At 38.5% G+C, this 22,094-nt stretch overlaps 1 pseudogene; it reads left to right on the top strand.

The window, feature by feature from the left end:
• The first annotated feature begins 9,579 nt into the window (after positions 1-9,579).
• Positions 9,580-10,996, top strand: LOC133088383 (eukaryotic translation initiation factor 2 subunit 3-like; annotated as a pseudogene).
• The last annotated feature ends 11,098 nt before the right edge of the window (positions 10,997-22,094 follow it).

Consider the following 22,094-nt stretch of genomic DNA (forward strand, 5'->3'; position numbering starts at 1 on the left):
AAAGTCCCCTACTATGATTGTGTTGCTGTCGATTTCCCCTTTTATGGCTGTTAGTATTTGCCTTATGTATTGAGGTGCTCCTATGTTGGGTGCATAAATATTTACAATTGTTATACCTTCCTCTTGGATCGATCCCTTGATCATTATATAGTGTCCTTCTTTGTCTCTTGTAATAGTCTTTATTTTAAAGTCTATTTTGTCTGATATGAGAATTGCTACTCCAGCTTTCTTTTGATTTCCATTTGCATGGAATATCTTTTTCCATCCCCTCACTTTCAGTCTGTATGTGTCTCTAGGTCTGAAGTGGGTCTCTTGTAGACAGCATATATATGGGTCTTGTTTTTGTATCCATTCAGCCAGTCTGTGTCTTTTGGTGGGAGCATTTAATCCATTTACATTTAAGGTAATTATAGATATGTATGTTCCTATTCCCATTTTCTTAAATGTTTTGGGTTTGTTATTGTAGGTGTTTTCCTTCTCTTGTGTTTCTTGCCTAGAGAAGTTCCTTTAGCATTTGTTGTAAAGCTGGTTTGGTGGTGCTGAACTCTCTCAGCTTTTGCTTGTCTGTAAAGGTTTTAATTTCTCCATCAAATCTGAATGAGATCCTTGCTGGGTAGATTAATCTTGGTTGTAGGTTTTTCTCCTTCATCACTTTAAGTATATCCTGCCACTCCCTTCTGGCTTGCAGAGTTTCTGCTGAAAGATCAGCTGTTAACCTGATGGGGATTCCCTTGTGTGTTATTTGTTGTTTTTCCCTTGCTGCTTTTAATATGTTTTCTTTATATTTAATTTTTGAGAGTTTGATTAATATGTGTCTTGGCGTGTTTCTCCTTGGATTTATCCTGTATGGGACTCTCTGTGCTTCCAGGACTTGATTAACTATTTCCTTTCCCATATTAGGGAAGTTTTCAACTATAATCTCTTCAAATATTTTCTCAGTCCCTTTCTTTTTCTCTTCTTCTTCTGGGACCCCTATAATTCGAATGTTGGTGTGTTTAATGTTGTCCCAGAGGTCTCTGAGACTGTCCTCAGTTCTTTTCATTCTTTTTTCTTTATCCTGCTCTGCAGTAGTTATTTCCACCATTTTATCTTCCAGGTCACTTATCCGTTCTTCTGCCTCAGTTATTCTGCTATTGATCCCATCTAGAGTATTTTTAATTTCATTTATTGTGCTTGTCATCGTTTCTTGGTTCCTCTTTAGTTCTTCTACGTCCTTGTTAAATGTTTCTTGCATTTTGTCTATTCTATTTCCAAGACTTTGGATCATCCTTACTATCATTATTCTGAATTCTTTTTCAGGTAGACTACCTATTTCCTCTTCATTTGTTAGGTCTGGTGTGTTTTGACCCTGCTCCTTCATCTGCTGTGTGTTTTTCTGTCTTCTCATTTTGCTTATCTTACTGTGTTTGGGGTCTCCTTTTCACAGGCTGCAGGTTCGTAGTTCCCGTTGTTTTTGGTATCTGTCTCCAGTGGCTAAGGTTGGTTCAGTGGGTTGTGTAGGCTTCCTGGTGGAGGGAACTAGTGCTTGTGTTCTGGTGGATGAGGCTGGATCTTGTCTTTCTGGTGGGCACGTCCACGTCTGGTGGTGTATTTTGGGGTGTCTGTGGCCTTATGATTTTAGGCAGCCTCTCTGCTAATGGATGGGGCTGTGTTCCTGTTTTGCTAGTTGTTTGGCATAGGGTGTCCAGCACTGTAGCTTGCTGGTCGTTGAGTGAAGCTGGGTCTTGATGTTGAGATGGAGATCTCTAAGAGATTTTTGCCGTTTGGTATTATGTGGAGCTGGGAGGTCTCTTGTGGACCAGTGTCCTGAAGTTGGCTCTCCCACCTCAGAGGCACAGCCCTGATGTCTGGCTGGAGCACCAAGAGCCTTTCATCCACACGGCTCAGGGTAAAAGGGAGAAAAAATAGAAAGAAAGAAAGAAAGAAAGAGGATAAAATATAATGAAGTAAAATAAAGCTATTATAAAGCAAAGCTATACAGACAAAATCTCACCCAGAAGCTTATACATATACACTCAAAAAAAAAGGAAAAGGGGAAAAATTAATATATCCTGCTCCCAAAGTCCACCTCCTGAATTTGGGATGATTCGTTGTCTATTCAGGTATTCAACAGATGCAGGCACATCAAGTTGTTTGTGAAGTTTTAATCCGCTGCTTCTGAGGCTGCTGGGAGAGATTTCCCTTTCTCTTCTTTGTTCGCACAGCTCCCGGGGTTCAGCTTTGGATTTGGACCCGCCTCTGCGTGTAGGTCGCCTGAGGGCGTCTGTTCCCCGCCCAGACAGAACGGGGTTAAAGGAGCAGCTGCTTCGGGGGCTCTGGCTCACTCAGGCGAGGGGAGGGCGGGATACGGATGCGGGCGGAGCCTGTGGCGGCAGAAGCCGGCGTGACGTTGCACCAGCCCAAGGCGCGCCGTGCGCTCTCCCGGGGAAGCTGTCCCCGGATCACGGGAGCCTGGCCGTGGTGGGCTGCACCGGCTCCCGGGAGGGGCGGTGTGGAGACTGACCTGTGCTCGCACACAGGCTTTTTGGTGGCGGCAGCAGCAGCCTTAGCGTCTCATGCCCGTCTCTGGGGTCCGCGCTGATAGCCGCGGCTCGCCCCCATCTCTGGGGTCCGCGCTGATAGCCGCGGCTCGCACCCGTCTCTGGAGCTCGTTTAGGCGGCGCTCTGAATCCCCTCTCCTTGCGCGCCACGAAACAAAGAGGCAAGAAAAAGTCTCTTGCCTCTTTGGCAGCTGCAGACTTTTTCCCGGACTCCCTCCCGGCTAGCTGTGGTGCGCTAACCCCTTCAGGCTGTGTTCACGCCGCCAACCCCAGTCCTCTCCCTGCGATCCGACCGAAGCCCAAGCCTCAGCTCCCAGCCCCCGCCCGCCCCGGCGGGTGAGCAGACAAGCCTCTCGGGCTGGTGAGTGCTGGTCGGCACCGCTCCTCCGTGCGGGAATCTCCGCTTTGCCCTCCGCACCACTGTGGCTGCGCTCTCCTCCGTGGCTCCGAAGCTTCCCCCCTCTGCCACCAGCAGTCTCTGCCCGCGAAGGGGCTTCCTAGTGCGTGGAAACCTTTCCTCCTTCACAGCTCCCTCCCACTGGTGCAGGTCCCGTCCCTATTCTTTTGTCTCTGTTATTTCTTTTTTCTTTTGCCCTACCCAAGTACGTGGGGCGTTTCTTGCCTTTTGGGAGGTCTGACGTTTTCTGCCAGCGTTCAGTGGGTGTTCTGTAGGAGCAGTTCCACGTGTAGATGTATTTCTAATGTATCTGTGGGAAGGAAGGTGATCTCCGCGTCTTACTCTTCCGCCATCTTCTTCCTCATCTCCGTATTTCCTTTTAACAAACTAAATTACTAGAACATAAGCAGTGTAGAAGGGGTAGAAAAAGTCAATTTGTATGAAAAGCCATTTTCTCTTAAATCTGAACTTTGTGCGCTGCAGAACATTGGTAACTAGTAATCTATATCTCATTCAACAAGTTAAGTCCCAATTTCTCTGGAAACTATTAATGCGGATTTATAGAACCTTCAAGATAGAACCACCCCAACCTTACAAATGCCCTTAAATCCAGGCATGTATTGGTCATCTCTCAGGGGCAACATTTACAACCTTTCCACACTTTTCACTAACAAGGTAGCATCCTAGCATATTTTATATTTTCAAACTGTTAGAAATAAACAGACTTTTGGGTCAGCATTGTTTGTTGAGAACTGACCTAGGCACCCATCAAATTCAGTACAATCGCCTTTGCTAGAAAAGTGGACAGGATAGCCGTGAATATTGTGAAGCTAACTTCGGTTTACATTTTGGAAGTCTTTTGAAGGCGCTGTTGTCTGAAGAGCAACATCTCTTTCCGTTTTTGTCTCAGGGAGGCTGTCACTGAGTGTACTACCTGCCTTTCTGCGGGTGGATGCATTCGTGTCTTTCATAAGGACTCCACATTCGTATCACTGAACTGTGTGTTTCTGTCTCAGCCAGAGAGCTCAAGGACAGCTTTGAATTGGGTGCATCATGTAATAGACTAAAAAGCAAGAACAACGATAAAAAGACCTTTGTAATTTCAACTCGGAGAAAATAGGCATTTGCAATGAAATTAAATGTTTGGTTTAGCTTGGCCCCTAGGGGATAGTAATGTTCATTTTCATGTTGAATTGGTAGGCTTTGCTTAAAGGAGGGGAAGAACCAAATGACCCTGGAGAATAAATTACCTCTTAGCTTTGGAAATGGAGTTTACCTCGAGCCAGAATTGAAATGAATTTGTGGTGAGTTGACAAAAAATCTGGAAACATTTGCTCACTTGGTACCAGGAGTACAGATAGGCAGAGGAGCCACATTCAGATGAATTATCTCCCATTCCTAGTAAATTCAGAAAAAAATCATTATTTAATTAGCATGAGTTCAATGCAAGGGTTTGCTATTCCTTTGATGCCTAAAATTAAAGAATAATTTCCTTTTCTTTTATAAACAAGAACAATGTTAAACAAACAAACAAACAGGTGTCCACCTAGGAACACCAAGGCAGGCAGAAGAGAAAGGGCACCATTTGGCCCTGTGTGCAACAGCTCTGTACAAACTCTGTGTTGCCTGCCGTCTTTCACCCCAATGGAAATGATTCCGTTTGCTTGCGATTATAGACTCCTATTGATTTCCAATTTTCACCAGGCATGTTCAAGTCTCTTGGGCTCTGGGTGCTTGTAGATTCTTATCAGTCTTGCAGTGAGGAAACAATGTGGTAATGTAATTGGCATCGTGTAGCAATATGAGATTCCTATTCTACTTTCAATTTCGTCCTTTATTGCAGTATCTTAATTATATATCTTGCCATATATATTTAGAATTACATATGTACATAAAATTCTATTGGTTCTGATTCCTTGGAAAACCCTGTATATACACACACGTATTTAGCACCAATGGACTCAGTGAATTCTCAAAGAGCAGACTATATTTTAATAGAAGCCTGTGCTTATCTATGGAATCCCCCCAAATCAACATAGTATTCTGAATAGATTGGGTTGTATCATCTTACTGTTTTAGCTTGCTTTGACTTCCATCTCTAGAGTAATAATGGATTCACGATTACACTGCAGCTGCTGTCTCAAGAGCTACTTATATGGGGGAATCTGCATTCAGCAAGTGTTTATTTTATGTAGTGGAGTGCCACCCAAACAGTTCTGAGCTCTTACCAAAAAGTCATCCAGAAAGCACACTTCACAAACTCTAGTGTGTAACATGCAATTACTTTCTTTTTATCATAAAATATCCGAGTAATACTTTGATTTGATCTAGGGAAAGGACTTTCTACCAATTCTAATTTTTCCTTCAGGATGTGTGTTCATGTTCTAAATCTTAACTTACCAGTACAGATTGTGAGGTTTGATGAGTGTTAAACTGTAGAGCCATAATAAAAGTCAAAGTGATTTGTCAAAATTTGGAGGAAGTGTAAATGGCTACATTTCAATTTGTGTCTGCAAAGAGTAGGTAGTAGTAATTGCTTTAGCGGGATGACCAGGATGAAAGACAGTAAAAAAAAAAAATCTTAATTTCTTCTTTATGAGATTGTTACAGAGTCAGTGCTTTGAGTGGCACCTCCCCACACGATGGCTGGTGTATTGTGCTGAAGCTTCACTAGAGAAAGTGCATGCTTTCATCCGGCCTCTGCAGGGCACATGCTCTGTTACATGAAGAGCATGACAAATCTGTATAGTTTCCAATCTCTTCTTCTATTTTCATTTCCACAATCTTAGAGGAAAAAAGCTCTGATAAAAATAAATGTAGCTGTATTGTAATCTTCATGTAGTCTTGCGGTTAAAGAAAGAAAAGTAAATATAAAAAACCTCTGTGTTTTAGTTGGGAACACAAATAAAATGATTTATTTGCTTCTGCATATACCCTTTATTTTTACTTTCTGATCATTCTACTGAGACTGGATTTCACTAGAGTCCCCAAGGTAATGGGGCCTGGTGACTAATCCACTGAGCCATACAAACCCCATCTGCTTACTCACGTTGACATTTTAATAATATCCCATTTGGACCTTTGTTCAATTTTGCTTTGTGTGCTACATCTTTGTTTTAACATTATATCTGAAATAATTTACTATAATGAATACTATCAAAGCTCCCTAATTAAAACACACGGAAAGTTTGTGTTTTTTTTGTATGTCAAATATGTATACTTTCCACAGGAAATGTACCCACTAAAATTTGTCATATGGACCATCAAATTGTCCTCTTAATTATTGTTCATTGTGTATTTTACTTGGAATAAAGGAAAAATATGTCATTAAAAAAGCAACATCCTATTTTATTTCCATCTTACTCAGAAATTCCTGTATGGAGTGTTTTTCTCTGTAAATACCATAATAGATTATTCTAATGGTACAGCAGAGTAGGATAGCTTCAGACAACATTGCTGATGACAGAAGTAATGTTAAATGCTGACTTGTTTTGTTTTATAAATATGTGATTTCTTCAAATGAAGATTGATTATGACCTAGTATTTACATACATAAATCATACATATTGTGACAGACTTGTAACATGCTGTATGTGTTGCCCTCCGGGAGCTTGATTGTATTCAGCAGATGCCACAGTCAAAAGCTTATTAATTATTATTGATTAATTCATATACTCCCTTTCACTCATACCAAAAGATTGAGGAATATTATAGAAGGAAGAAGGAAGACGTAAACACGCATTAGAAGATCCCCCAAATATTTACGCAAATCTTCATAGGACACTAAACACACAAAAATCCTATAATTTAACCTAGATTTTGTAGCAGGCACAGATGGTAAAGCAAGTGATAAATCATTTGCAGGATGTTAAGCTGCAAACAGAAAGTTAAGCATGATCCAGACTGTAAAGCAATGTAGGAGTCCAAGTGTGAAAAGATTTAAATAATAGAACAGTAACACGCAACACATTTTCTCTCTTTTCCAAGTAATCTCAGTAGCATCAGAATTTACCAATGACTGCTGCTCTAATAAAATAATTATATTTATAGAGTGCTCTTCAGAAGGTAATACCATTTTACACGTATTATATCTCATTTAATCTTCTTGAAAACACTATGAGATCAGTATAGAAGTTCAGAGAGGTTAAGTGGGTTGTGCAATATTACACATCCAGTAAGTAGTGGAGCAGAGTCTCAATTCAAGCTTGTGACCCCAAACTTAGTGCTCTAAGTTTCATCTCCATGGAAAGCTGGGAAACACCGCGTGCTGTGCCTTCATCCCGGAGCTGATTCATTCATTTCAGCCATCTTTTACAATGGATATTAACAGCCATGGTGTTAATGACCATCCAGTGATCTATATCAGTCACTTAGAGAGTAAATAAATATATTTACTCTGCCAAGTTCATTGGTTCTGCCACATATTAATAATCTATACAGGAAAAATGAGGTAGAGAGTTGAGATACTAATCAGACATCATAATAACTGAAGAGATGGCTCACCTGTACCATGGAGAGGTAATGCTGTAGAGAGAAAAGGACGCAGGCTTTAGAGTTGCAAAAATCCAGGTTCTTACCATGAATTTTCCATATATGAGCACAATTTGAGCAAAGTAATTAATTTCTACAAGTTTTAGCTGCCTTAAAAACAGTTTTTTTAAAGGACTAAAAATATGTAGGGTTACTGTCACATAATGGGCACTCCGTAAGAGTTATCATTACCATGAGTATAATTTAGACAGTGTATCTAAGCACCACGTTGACTTCAACTAGGAACTTCCAGGGGACATAATTTTAAGAATTAAATAAGGAATAAAACAACTGGTATCAATTTGCTAAATATTTAAAATACTTGAAGACTGGCTATTAATCACATTGTTTTCTAGTTAATATGGGTAAACATTTATGATTCATATCTAAAATTATACTTAAAGGATAAGGAAAATTACTAAGAATTTAAAGGTCAGGAGTAAAATATGGTCAGTTCCACAGAATTATATCATTTCATAATATCTGAGTACAAAAAGATGTGATGGCTTTTACCTCTGGAAAAGGGGGGAGATCAATTTATATTTGACATTATCAGCACATCAATGATAAATAAAATCTAAAAAGTTAAAAAACATCAGTGGGTACCCAAATATCTAAAAGGTGCCAACTCATAATATTGAAAAATCCTAACACAAGATCATAGAACAGGAGAATTCAAATAAGCAAAGAAGAGAAAAACAGCTATTAGAACCATAAGAGCTGCTTTATTTGTATATATTTAATTTTGAAATTTAAGGGTGGCCAATTGATAGCAAAACATCCTACTATGATGAAAGTTTTAGTTCCCTCAAGAGAAAACTCCAGATGGCAACTAATGATACATCATTCAACTTTGTGACTATATTTTCACCAGATGTTTTTAACGGTATAACTTCTGAATGAGTTTTACTCTATCTGGGTTGAACTGTGTCCACCAAATTGTGAGTATGTAAGCAGAGAAAAATTGGGCTCCACAGTTTGAATCTAATATGTAAAGATTGACTGGGCCAGTAGGTGATCTTCCCTAGTTAAATTCTTCATTAACTTTTTTCATATAATAGAGGCAACCAATGGGCAATTTAAATTAGATGAAAAAAATCCAACATATCAGGGAATATGAGATATTGTTTGCTATTAGATAAGAAAAGAAAGAGAAAGAAGTCTATGAATAAAACCCAAGGGGAAAAGTTCAGAGAGACCAGATGTCTGTCTGACCTCAACAATAAGAGCAAAGACAGTATCCTCAGAGAGCACAGGAAAAGAACAAATGAAAAAGATGAAAAAGACAAAGAACCAGAAATGTAACTCTGGAATCATAACAGGAGAAATTATCCAGAGTTTCATCAGTATATCTGTTCCAATGCAGAAAATTCACCAGGCAAATAGACTGGTAGAGATAAAAGAAATACTCCTAAATTCCAAAGATGATTTAAGTTTAACCAAATTTTGAAAAAAATTGTTGTGAGTACAGCTGAAAGCTTCAATAAAAGAACCAACAGAATGTTTCTCCTTTGCAAAGATGGTTATAAACTAAAAAGAGATTTGAAGAGTATTCAAGTCAACACAAGTCTAGACTGTCAATAACCCCCAGATCCCAAAAGATGATTTCCAGTCTGGCATGCAAGAAGCTTGGAAGTTGCCATTTCATCCTAACAACAAGTAAAAGCTAAACATAATGAAAATTCAACTCTTCTTAGATCCATAAGAGAAGTGAAGTCACAGGGCAAACTGCTGTCCCCCTCCAGTTGAGAGACTGAAAGGCAAGCACATAGAATCAGAACTTACCAACACAGAAACGTACAGCAGCAACCTCACGGGAACTAGTACCACCAGGGTAGGGAAACCTAAAATGTAATCAATGAATTGCTGAAGGCTCAGTGTGGACAACTTCTGAGAGTTAAAATCTCCAGGAGGATTCAGTCATAGGGGGGTCCCCACACTTCTGTGAGTTTTACCTTTACAAGCTTGACCTTTTGTGAGTTTTACCTTCAGAAGTTCTCACAGTGAATATCGGAGAAAAATCTCCTTGTGCTTCTGGCAGGGGGAGGGGTAAAGGAACCATCTTGAGATATGTCAGAGCATTCTGTTCTTCGTAACAAGATCTGTCCTTAGATGGCAGGGGGCGAGGCTGGTGTGACTCTGGGGCAACAACATCTTTCTCGCCAAGACCTCACCACACTGGATGTTACCAGGTTGACTCCACTCTCGCATGAAGTTATCAGCAGACAAGCCACAATTAATATAGGTACACTTGGTCACGTTGCCCATGGAAAATCTACCATCGTAAAAGCTATTTCTGGAGTTCACACTGTCAGATTCAAAAATGAACTAGAAAGAAATATTATGATCAAGCTTGGATAGGCTAATGCCAAGATTTACAAATTTAATGAGGCAAACTGTCTTCACCAGAATGTTACAGATCCTGTGGAAGTAGTATACCTGATGAGTTTCCTATCGACATTCCAGGGACCAAAGGGAACTTCAGACTAGTCAGACATGTTTCCTTTGTTGATTGTCCTGGCCATGATATTTTGATGGCTACTGTGCTGAATGGTGCAGCAGTGATGGATGCAGCTCTTCTGTTAGTAGCTGGTAATGAATCCTGTCCTCAACCTCAGACTTCTGAACACCTGGCTGCCATAGAAATTATGAAGCTGATACATATTTTGATTCTGCAGAATGAAATTGATTTGGTAAAAGAAAGTCAGGCTAAAGAACAGTATGAACAGATCCTTGCATTTGTACAAGGTACAGTAGCAGGAGGAGCTCCTATTATTCCAATTTCTGCTCAGCTAAAATATAATACTGAAGTTGTCTGTGAGTATATCATTAAGAAAATTCCAGTACCTCTAAGAGACTTTACTTCAGAACCCCGACTTACTGTTATTAGGTCCTCTGATGTCACCAAACCTGGCTGTGAGTTTGATGACCTTAAAGGTGGTGTGGCTAGTAGTAGTATTTTAAAAGGAGTATTAAAGGTGGGCCAGGAGATAGAAGTCAGACCTGGTATTGTTTCCAAAGATAGCAAAGGAAAACTCATGTGTGAACCAATCTTTTCCAAAATTGTATTACTTTCGAAGAACAAAATGATCTTCTGTATGCTGCTCCAGGGGGTCTTATTGGAGTTGGAAGAAAAATTCACCCTACTTTGTGCTGGGCTGACAGAATGGTGGGGCAGGTACTTGGTGCAGTTGGAGCTTTACCAGAGATCTTCACAGGATTGGAAATTTCCTATTTCCTACTTAGACGACTTCTTGGCGTACACATGGAAGGAGACAAAAAAACAGCAAAGGGTCAAAAGCTGTCTAAGAATGAAGTGCTTATGGTGAACATAGGACCCCTTTCAACAGGAGGAAGAGTTGGGGCAGTCAAGGCTGATTTGGGAAAAATCGTTCTCACCAATCCTGTGTGCACAGAAGTGGGAGAAAAAATAGCCCTTAGCCAGAGAGTTGAGAAACACTGGCATTTAATTGGTTGGGGTCAGATAAGAAGAGGAGTAACAATCAAGCCACCAGTAGATGATGACTGAAGATTATCAGTTAAATAATACGTTTGGATGAAGTCAGAATTTCTCTTAACAACCTAGGTGTATAATTTCAAAGCAATACTGGGGATACAGCTCATTACCTTAGTAGAAGCCATAAGGTTGTTTTCATTTTCTTCTGATGAAAATTAGCCTCTTCTACTAAAATAAAAAATAGGGTCTATAATAAATGTCAGAATTGGCACATTGAGGGATTTAATCCACATTTTAGCAGTAATTGATCACTAAACAGTGTCACATTTGTGCATCAATTCAGGTTTGAAATGAAACTGCTATTACAACCAGACTTTGCTATAGCATACATACCACTGAACCTGCTTGAAAGAAAGTTTTTCTCTTATTTTTTCATGAAAAAAAAAAAAGAAAAATTATTTAGCCAGAGCCTAACCTGCTGGGGTTTTATTAGTGCCTAACTGACTTGGGAAAAGGAAAATACACAACTCCAGCCTTCTTTAGCCATCCTGTCTCACTTAAGAAGTGGAAGGAGGAGGAGAACTGAAAAATATGCAAGCAGAGAGATAGAAGTTTAAGAAAAAAAGCCAAAAATGCATGCTACAGATAAAAAATAATGTAACAGATGTGAATAATGCTTTTGATAGGTTTACTAGTAGACTGGACATGACTGAGGAAAGACTCTTTCAGCTTGAAGCTATCTCAGTAAAAACTTCCAAAACTGAAAAGCAAAGATGAAAAAAAAGACTGAAAAAAATCAGAACAGAATATCCAAGAACTCTGGGATGACTACAAAAGGTGTAACATAGGCATAATGGGAATTCCAAAAGGAGAAGAAAGAAAAATAAAACCAGAAGAAACATTTGAAACAATAATAGCCGAGAAGTACCCTAGATTAATGTCAGATACCAAACCACAGATCCAGGAAGCTCAGAGAACACCAAGCAGAAAAATTACCAGAAATACTACACCTGGGCAAAACATTTTCCAATGATAGAAAAATCAAAGGTAAAGAAAAAGTCCTTAAAGAAGACAGATGGGGGACAAAAACCTTACCTGTAGAGGAGAAAAGATAAGAATTACATCTAACTTATCCTCAGAAACCACACAAGCAAAGAGTGTGGAGTGAAATATTTAAAGTGTTGAGAAAAGACACCACCAACCTAAGATTCTGTACCCTGAAAAATTACCCTACAAAAGTGAAGGAGCAATAAAGCCTTTCTCAGACAAACAATCCTCAGATGCCTAGGTTAATTTGTCACATAGCAAGGTCAAATAATTGAAACATGAGTAGGGAAGTAATGTCCTAAAAGAGTCTAAGAAGATGAAAGATGGATAATCTTAGCCCAGTTTCTCAAAATGTTAGCTGCATTGGCAATATTTCAAAGTATAGTAAAATCTTAATTGAGCAATAGGGTCAGTTAACAAAAGTCACCTATCAACTTTTACAAGAAGAAAGTAACTTTCAAGCAAATAAGCTCCTATAGGAATATATACATACTTATATATAGAATCTGATTTCAGTATGCATTTGGACCAATCAGCTTGTTCTACTTTATCTTGGGGTAGGCAGCCCCAGAGTGTCAAGTACCAATGTTCATCTCTTAGTTGATTGTTTGAAAGTCAGAATATATTTTTCAATAGCATCAGTATGATAAATGATAGCTTGTATATCAAGCCCACAAAAGACCAGGACAGATTTGATATGCTATACATTTACAGTAAAAAGAAAATTATAGAGTTGCAATACCAATAGTTAAAATATAAATTAAGTAAAGGCAATATTCATCATCTATGAGTTGCCATATTAACACACTTGTCCCCTTTAAGAGTTTCCACCAATGTCCAAAGTCCTTCTAACATCCTAGAAGTCAACAACACTTTGAAAGTTTAGTCATATTTATTATGGCAGAATACTAGTTTCAGATAAAATGTATGAGACAGCAGGATTGCATATTTCATGAGATGTGAATTCTCTTTATAGTACAATGGTGTCTATTCAATAATCAAATATGCAGTCTATTTGTACCATTTTAGTATTTCAAAGTTCTATGAAATCTTATTTTGGTACCTTTGCTTTATAGAAAGATTATTGTTCATATTTATAATTTATTTGATTGTAAGTCCTTCATTAAGAATATGGCATCCAAATCACAATATTATTCCTAAGCTTCTTTATAACTCAGTTTCCAGAAATGCATTGTGGCAAATAAAATAAAATAAAATAAAAAGGAAGTTCCATGTAGTTAATTTGGAGTTTAAAGAGATAGTTGACCAGGAAGCTGTTGATATACTTAAAGAGGTTTTTGTTTTTTTTTGAAGTACTTTTTAGAGTTCTTGATATGTTATTGTACATATAGATCTATAAAAAGGAGGCTATAATAGTCATCATTTCCAAGAATAAATTGACTCCAGAACATCCCCTCACTTTATTTTTCATGAAAACACTTTGGAAAATTATCATTTTGAAACAGAAGGAAGAAAGGTAGATATTATAAAAGACTATGGAGGAAGAAAAGATTAGTTAGGGAGGAAGGAATGAATTGTGAAAGACTAGTTGGTTTTAGGGAACAGAAAAGACAGAGTCAGTTGAGGCAGGATGGCTTTAGAGTTAGGCCTGAGTTTGAAACTCACTTCTAGCCCTTTCTAGGTGTGTAAACTTTATCAGGTTACATAATCTTTCCAGGCCTCAGTTTCCTCATCTACAAAACAGAGAAACAACAATAATAACAACCTTAGAGGATTTTTTTTTTTTTTAAAGCTCCTGAGGACAGGAATTGTATCTTTTTTTTAAATTAATTAATTAATTTTTTTTTAATATTTATTTTTGGCTGTGTTGGGTCTTCGTTTCTGTGCGAGGGCTTTCTCTAGTTGTGGCAGGTGGGGGCCACTCTTCATCGCGGTGCACGGGCCTCTCACTATCGCGGCCTCTCTTGTTGCAGAGCACAGGCTCCAGACGCGCAGGCTCAGTAGTTGTGGCTCATGGGCCTAGTTGCTCCGTGGCATGTGGGATCTTCCCAGACCAGGGCTAGAACCCGTGTCCCCTGCATTGGCAGGCAGATTCTCAACCACTGTGTCACCAGGGAAGCCCTTAGAGGATATTTTTGAAGACTAAAGTTTAAATGATTGGAAACCAAAAAAGGAGAGTCTTGATCTGGAGTTGAATTATTTGGAATGTTTATTAATGAGGAGCTAGGAGAAACAAAAGAAGCCCAGCATATATCTTGGGTATACACAGTGGGTCCCCCGTGAAAGCAAGATCTGCAGTAGTGGGGAGGAGAGAGCAAAGACAGTTCCATTTGTTAGACAGATCCTCCTGAAAAACACAAGAAAAACGTTGGACTGTATATGTATATTGCTATGGGCTGTTTAATATTTAACAGCTGGCTTTCTAGAAAAAAAGCACCCTAATTTATTGTATTTGTCAAATTTCATGGTGTGAACACTCCCATCATAGCTGCTTTCAAAGTACCAACGTGATGTCACTGAATGCATACCTGGGAAGAGATGTTAAGAGATGTTAAGAATTCAATCTTGAGAGCAGTAGAAGTCAGCTCCAGCATACCACTGTGTGTGCATGTGTGTGTGTGTGTGTGTGTGTGTGTGTGTGTGTAACATATATATGTGACCTCAAATACATGGAAGTACTGATAAAATGGTATAAATTATCAGACTAAAATATAAATAAAATTAAGCACTGTTGCTGCTTTGAGGTCATTTGCTGAAAGTGGTGACTTTGAGCTTTGAACCATGTGGTCGCCTGAGCTTGGGCAATAGCAGAATAAGCCTTAGGCTCATACAAGGTGGGGAGTCTAATTAAAGAGCATATCTACATAAAGGGACTCTAAGAGCTAGATCTTCACTGTAATCAGAAGTAATTCCACCTTCCTCCAGCCTCTGGGGACTGAATGGAAATTTGTCATCCAACTAATCACATCAGGAGAAAAAAAAATTGCTTCTGAGAAGTTTTAACCACTAGCTAGCTCTCAAATGTATTTGTAGCCCACACAAGTGGTTCTGTAAATCTAAACACTCTGTAAGTCTAAAGTACCCTTACAAATGTGGCACCAAAAATGCAGATTATCTCTGGGGAGTGCACCTTCATCCCAGAAACAATTTTGAAAGAAAAATGGGCATTTTACAAAAAAACATTAAGTTCAGAAGGAAATATGCACTGTGCATGAAACCCATGGAAAATGCATAAAGCAGAAACAGGTCCCCAGAGACTTCAAATATTAGAATAGAAAACTAATATGGTTATTATGTTTAAGGAAGTAAAAGACAGGGACTTCTCTGGTGGCACAGTGGTCAAGGGCCAATGCAGGGGACAGGGGTTCAAGCCCTGGTCTGGGAAGATCACACATGCCACGGAGCAACTAAGCCTGTGCGCCACAACTGCTGAGCCCGCGTGGCGCACCACAATGAAGAGTAGCCCCCACTCGTCACAACTAGAGAAAGCCTGCATGCAGCAATGAAGACCCAATGAAGCCAAAAATAAATAAATAAAAATAAATAAATTTATTTAAAAAAAAAAGAAGTAAAAGACAAATTTAAAGAAATGTTCCAGGAAACAGAAAACAAGGAATTACCAACCACATTTTAAAATCAATCAAATAGAATTTATAAAATTAAAAAAATATATTATAAATGACTGCATATTATAGTTTAACATGTATAAAAATTCACTGGGTTGCATGTCAAAACAGTTTCCTGGCCCCTACTCTCATAGATTCTGACTTAGTTGGTTTGAAGTCAGGCCCAAGAACTGTCATATCTAACAAGCTCCCAGGTGATACCAGTGCTGCTTCTCTGAAAACTACACTTTGAGTAACACTGCAGTGAATACAAACACCCAGTGGATGCATTTGATAGCAGCTTGTATTAGCTAAAGAGAGAATTAATAAGTTGGAATGTAGATCAGAAGAAATATCCAGACTGCTTCCAAGAAATATATACAGATGGAAAACATAAAAGAAAGATAAAGAACCATGGAGAATAGAATGTGAGAAAAATAAAATGTAACAGAGGCCATATCTGAAGAGAATAGTGATAGAAGATTTTTCAGAAGTGTTGAAAGATACAATTCACAAATTCAAGGAGTCAAATAAATCTCAAGTAAGATAAATTAAAAAATAAATAAATAAAAAAGGAAAGGGAACAAGGTTTGTCCCTCAGCCAGCAAAGTGATTGGTTGGCTCCCTTGCTTGTGAGGGCTGTAAATGAAAAGAGACAAAGTGCAGCAATATGGGGACACTTCTCAGGAGCTGGTCCAGGATTCCTTCAGTTGCAGCTTTGCATCATGAGACAGTTCAAGAATCTCAGAGAGCTGGGGTATTGCTTTTCCTCTGATCTTAGCAGAAACAGGAAAAGGAACTGTGTGTTCCTTCAATTTGTTCTACAGAATCTGGGGTTGGAGATTGTGTCTTGTTTATAAAAGATGTTGTGAGAGGATATTCATTTGTCTCTGGAATCACACTTGAACCTGGTAGTAGAGTGTTATTCATTTTCCGAAAGGGCCTATGTTGTGTATGATCAGAATTTGGTGAAGCCATAATTTAGGGGAGCTGCCTGGATATTTTCTTCCTTCTGTGAACTTGTTCCAGGTCTGGACTGGCCAGTGTGGATTGGCATTCAGAGGCACTGAAGGAAGATCTGTCTCAAATTTGCTGTATGTTAAAAGGCTGCATCGTCTAAAGGAAAGTGAATTGCTTTATTTCATAGACATTTTCAATAATAAGTAACAAAACAGAAGGATTTTCTGTTAACCCTCACTAGGTGGGAAAATTACATTAATAGAAAATTCCATTCTCTGAGGCACTCCTGTTAACCTAGATTTTCACTATAATTTGCCTGAGTATTTATCTATTTATCATCAAAGGACTAGAAAATTGTGTTAGTTATAAATAAATGGAAGGAACTGAAAACTCCCAGAGAAAATTCTCTCCTCCTCCCCTATTAATTTTAGTAAATTAATTTTATATCAGAATAAAATCTATTTTGGAGATCTCATAGGATAATAAAAATATTACTTAACTGGATTAGTATAACTCATTGAAAAGTATCAGTCTGTCAATCTTTTGTTAAATAAAGATTTATTGGTTGTTGGAGACTAACAATTTGCTGGATAGAGTTGACCCTTGAACAACAGGGGTTTGAATGGTGTGGGCCCACTTATATGTGGATTTTTTTCAATATACGTAGTATAGTACTATACAATCCACAGTTGGTTGTATCCTGGAGGTGGAACCACAGATAACAGAAGGCCAACCATAAAGTTATGCGAAGATTTTCAAATATGTGGAGGGTGGACACCACTAACCTCCACGTGTTTCAAGGGTCAACTGTGGGAAGTGCTGGGGATATAAAGATAAAGAAGAGAGTAGATTTCTGCATCTACTGTGCACAGTTATAACTGTGCTGTTATAACGGATCCCAGACTACTTCTTCTGCCATCATCAACTACAAAACTGACAGAACATATGAGGCAACCATTTCCAGGCGTTGGATAACAGCAGGCACAACACTGTAATCCTGGAGGACAAAGGAAATAAGACATGAAACTCACCATTGTCCAGACAATTTTCTGATAATGGTGCAGAGAGCTGGTATCTGAGAAAATTGTGGTGGCAAGTCACTGAGCTAAAGAGATTGAGATCAAAGTTTGAGTCAACTTAAGTGGCTGGATTCTGCAGAATGAGGCATCAAAGTTAGGGAACTATGCAGAATGGAGGCTCCAGAATTCTCTGTGTGGTGTCCCCTATGAATTTGTGGCTGAGGATTGGGCTATAGATGTGTAGGGTGAAACTACTTAACAACTTAAGACTCATTTAGAGAGTAGAGCAGGGACACTAGATGACGGGCATCTGTGGGAAGAGCAGTGCCAGGGAACATTGAAATTCTGGCCTGTCAGAGTGGAAAAATCATCTTAACACCTTGATAACACTTTCACGTGATGTTGAGACACAGGAAAGGCCAGACCTTAGGGGTAAGGGCCACAACCTAAAGTAAGGCTCACCCTAAACCCTCCCTAACAAAGCCTAAAGATTAAATCCAAGAGATCTGCATAGAAGACAGAGTTTGGATATTGATACATTTGGGAAACACATTAAACTTTGCATAGATCTCGATAACAAAACATAAAACCCAATCACTCCAGTACACAGGGACCAGCCAGCAATTGAACTGTCTGGTGACACAAGAATTTATACTCATTCTAAGAAGACGACAGAAGAGAGTCTCTGCAATGTATTAGCAACAATGTCCAGTATTCAATAAAGAAATGACTAGACATACAAAGAAATAGGAAATTATGATTCATATTCGAGAAGCAATGCAGTGGGTAGAAAGTAACCCTGAGATGTGCCAGTTATTGGGCATATAAGACAAGGATTTAAAGGTAAACAATCCAAGTTCCTGCTCCCAAAGTCATTATAATTTGGCAAGGGAAGCAAATATGTAAAGAAAACAGTGAAGTGTGAGATGAGCAATACTAAAATTTTGTGGTTGGTAGTATAGTTCCAGCACAAAAAAGGTAATGATCGAACATTTGCGGTGGATTCAAAGAGTTCACAAAGCATCTGAAATGGGTCTTAAAGGTTAAGTAGAAGCTTGCAAGGCTGTGGAGGAGGAATAAGTGCAGTACCGACTGAAAAACAGAAGAAAAGTATGTGAAGGCATGCTGGCTTGAAACAGCTGCCCTGCAAGCATAGCAGTGGTTAAGAACATGGTATAAGAAGAATAATACCTACTTCTTGGGGTTGTTGTGAAGATGAAATGATAAGAACTTAATAACGTTAGTTATTATCTTGGGAAATTGCTTAGTGAGTTTTGGAAGAAGCTATGTACATCAGTATGGCTGTAGTATACATATAGGAAGAAAAGACTTAAAGCCTACTATGGGGCCAAAGCTAAATGAAATAGAAGATGTGAAGGCTCCGGCAGTGTTAGTGCTCAATTAGCTCAGGGCAAATCAGCTTTTATGGGTTCACTCTGGAGAGGCAAAGCCAGAACAAAAAATGAATCGAGTGCATTGTATGAGGCCCACAGGAATGACTATGGGCAGAGGGCAGTTATCCTTTCCCCAATGCAATAATGTCGATTCTTCTCTAAGTGAAAGACTAATAGACAAAATCGGGGTCACTATCCAAAGAGCTTAGCGTTCAAAGAGATAGTTGCAAATAGCAGTTGCATATGAGAAATAAGGTCAACACGAGTAAAATTGCCAATTAGCTCAATATAAACCAGATTAAATGTAGCCTTGAGGATATAAACTGGATGCTACATTAAGAAATATAAGTATGATCAAGAAAGTAATGACTGATAAAAACTGAAGTACAAGTGTTACCAAATTCCCCTGGTAGGTGAAATAGCAACGTATCCTCCTTTCTCCTAGAAAAAGTTTTTAGATAATTTCCTAAAGTGACACTTTGGTATTAAGATTTTTATTTTTACTTAGTTGCTTTAATGCCTAAGCCACAGAACTTGACTAACAGTAACATAACATTCAATTACAAGTGTTCCTATTCCAAACATATACTCACTTCTCCCCATCCATCAAACCTTGATTGAATGCCAGGGCACGGCATCATGTCCTGAGACATTTGATATTTGTCAAACAGGAGAGAAAATGAATCCCTGAGATATGGGCTTCCCTTAAAAAATGACTTGTTCAAATTTAGAGACCATCTGGAGAAGGACTAGCCTTTTTATCTACACCCCCACTTGTTCATTCATCAACTCCTCTCCCTGTGCTGTGAGGGATTAAAATAAGTAAATAAATGAAAGGAGTTCTAGCCTCTGTCCTTAAAGAACACCTGGTCTTTAGTTAAGCTCCTGCCAGTACAAGGTAGAAATGAACAGTTTGATTGATGGTTAATAGTTAGTGTACTCCAAAATATACCAACATCTCAATTAAAAACAGCTGAATCTATTATATTAGTCATGAAATAATAACCTCAAAACCAAAACTATTTATTCATGTTGAACAACGGCCAGCTCATTGCTGATAACAACAGATATATGTATATCTATATATACATATATATGCAAATAAGAGAGGAATGGTAAGGTTACAGATTTAACAGCTTAATCCATGTATGCTAGAAATAGTTAAATAGCAAAACCTTAGTCTCCGTAAGGCAAGGAGTTCTTTGATATGGTTACACAGGAAGTATCACAGAATCAATGACTTTTGCACAATGAGAAAACAATTTCAGGTAGAATTCAGCTTGGAAAGTTTTCTCTATCCATCCAAAAGCCAGGACTGGTTATAAAGCCCTTTCTGTTGCCACAGTACTCTGAGAGAGACAGTAAGAAGTGCAACACAGAAAGAAAGAGATGTTGCTCTAAAGTGCTAGGGTAGAATTCAAAATCATGTCAGATTCACTCCAAGCTCATACTCTTCCTCTGTACTTTCCTTTGGGGAAAAGACCATGGGCTCAGAAAGGCATGAGGTTGAATCCTGGGCTTTCAGCAAATTCCCTAATCTTTCTGCCTTTCATTTCCTTCATCTTTAAAATTTTACTCTTTAGCAAAGTACTAGGTATGTTGATGCACTTAATAAATATTTGTTGAATGAATGAATAAAACAAATAATAGCTAATTGTGAAGTTGTGACAATTAAAAGAAATACTATTTCATTTTTATTTACATAATGCTTTGCACATAGCAGGTGCCAAATAATTGCTCCTTTCTCTTATTCCTTAGGGGAGGAAGCGACACCTTATACTTCTTTTGATTAATCATAGTAGCTAGCATAGTAGTAGAACAATAAAATATATCTTTACGGGTTATTTAATAGTACTCATTTTCTGTAACAGTAATTAGAACCTGAGGATTTATGTCAGGCTAATGTATGTCAAGAATATTATAGTAATCTAGGCAAGCAGTCAGCAAACTGCAGACCTGCAGGCGATATCTGCAGATGTGTTTGATTTGGTCACGCACAGAAAAATGGTACATATTTAAATATCTTTAGAAGGAATATGTATTCCAGTTCTGCTGTAGCCCCTATAATTTCCTACTATCTTACAGACTAAGTTCATGAGCAGTTCATTTCTCTCACCTTTCTGGCTGTCTTAGGCATTTACGTATCTCGGTTTAAGCCTAAAGTAAAAGTATTAAAAATTGCACTAGAGAAATGGAGATATCTCCTTTAAATAAAGCACAGATGGAGAAAAGCTTTCTTTTTTTTTAAAATTTAATTTAATTTATTTTTTTATACAGCAGGTTCTTATTAGTCATCCATTTTATACACATCAGTGTATACATGTCAATCTCAATCGCCCAATTCATCACACCACCACCCCCACCCCCCGCCGCTTTCCCCCCTTGGTGTCCATACGTTTGTTCTCTACATCTGTGTCTCTATTTCTGCCCTGCAAACCGGTTCATCGGTACCATTTTCTAGGTCCCACATATATGCGTTAATATATGATATTTGTTTTTCTCTTTCTGACTTACTTCACTCTGTATGACCGTCTCTAGATGCATTCACGTCTCTACAAATGACCCAATTTCGCTCCTTTTTATGGCTGAGTAATATTCCATTGTATACATGTACCACATCTTCTTTATTCATTCGTCTGTCAATGGGCATTTAAGTTGCTTCTATGACCTAGCTATTGTAAATGGTGCTGTAATGAACATTGGGGTGCATGTGTCTTTTGAGTTATGGTTTTCTCTGGGTATATGCCCAGTAGTGGGATTGCTGGGTCATATGGTAATTCTATTTTTAGTTTTTTAAGGAACCTCCATACTATTCTCCATAGTGGCTGTATCAATTTACATTCCCACTAACAGTGCAAGAGGGTTCCCTTTTCTCCACACCCTCTCCAGCATTTGTTGTTTGTAGATTTTCTGATGATACCCATTCTAACCAGTGTGAGGTAAAACCTCATTGTAGTTTTCATTTGCCTTTCTCTAACAACTAGTGATGTTGAGCAGCTTTTCATGTGCCTCTTGGCCATCTGTATGTCTTCTTTGGAGAAATGTCTATTTAGGTCTTCTGCCCATTTTTGGATTGGGTTGTTTGTTTTTTTAATATTGAGCTGCACAAGCTGTTTATATATTTTGGAGATTAATCCTTTGTCCATTGATTCAGTTGCAAATATTTTCTCCCATTCTGAGGGTT

Source organism: Eubalaena glacialis, chromosome 3 (assembly GCF_028564815.1).
Source record: "Eubalaena glacialis isolate mEubGla1 chromosome 3, mEubGla1.1.hap2.+ XY, whole genome shotgun sequence".
Classification (NCBI taxonomy): domain Eukaryota; kingdom Metazoa; phylum Chordata; class Mammalia; order Artiodactyla; family Balaenidae; genus Eubalaena; species Eubalaena glacialis.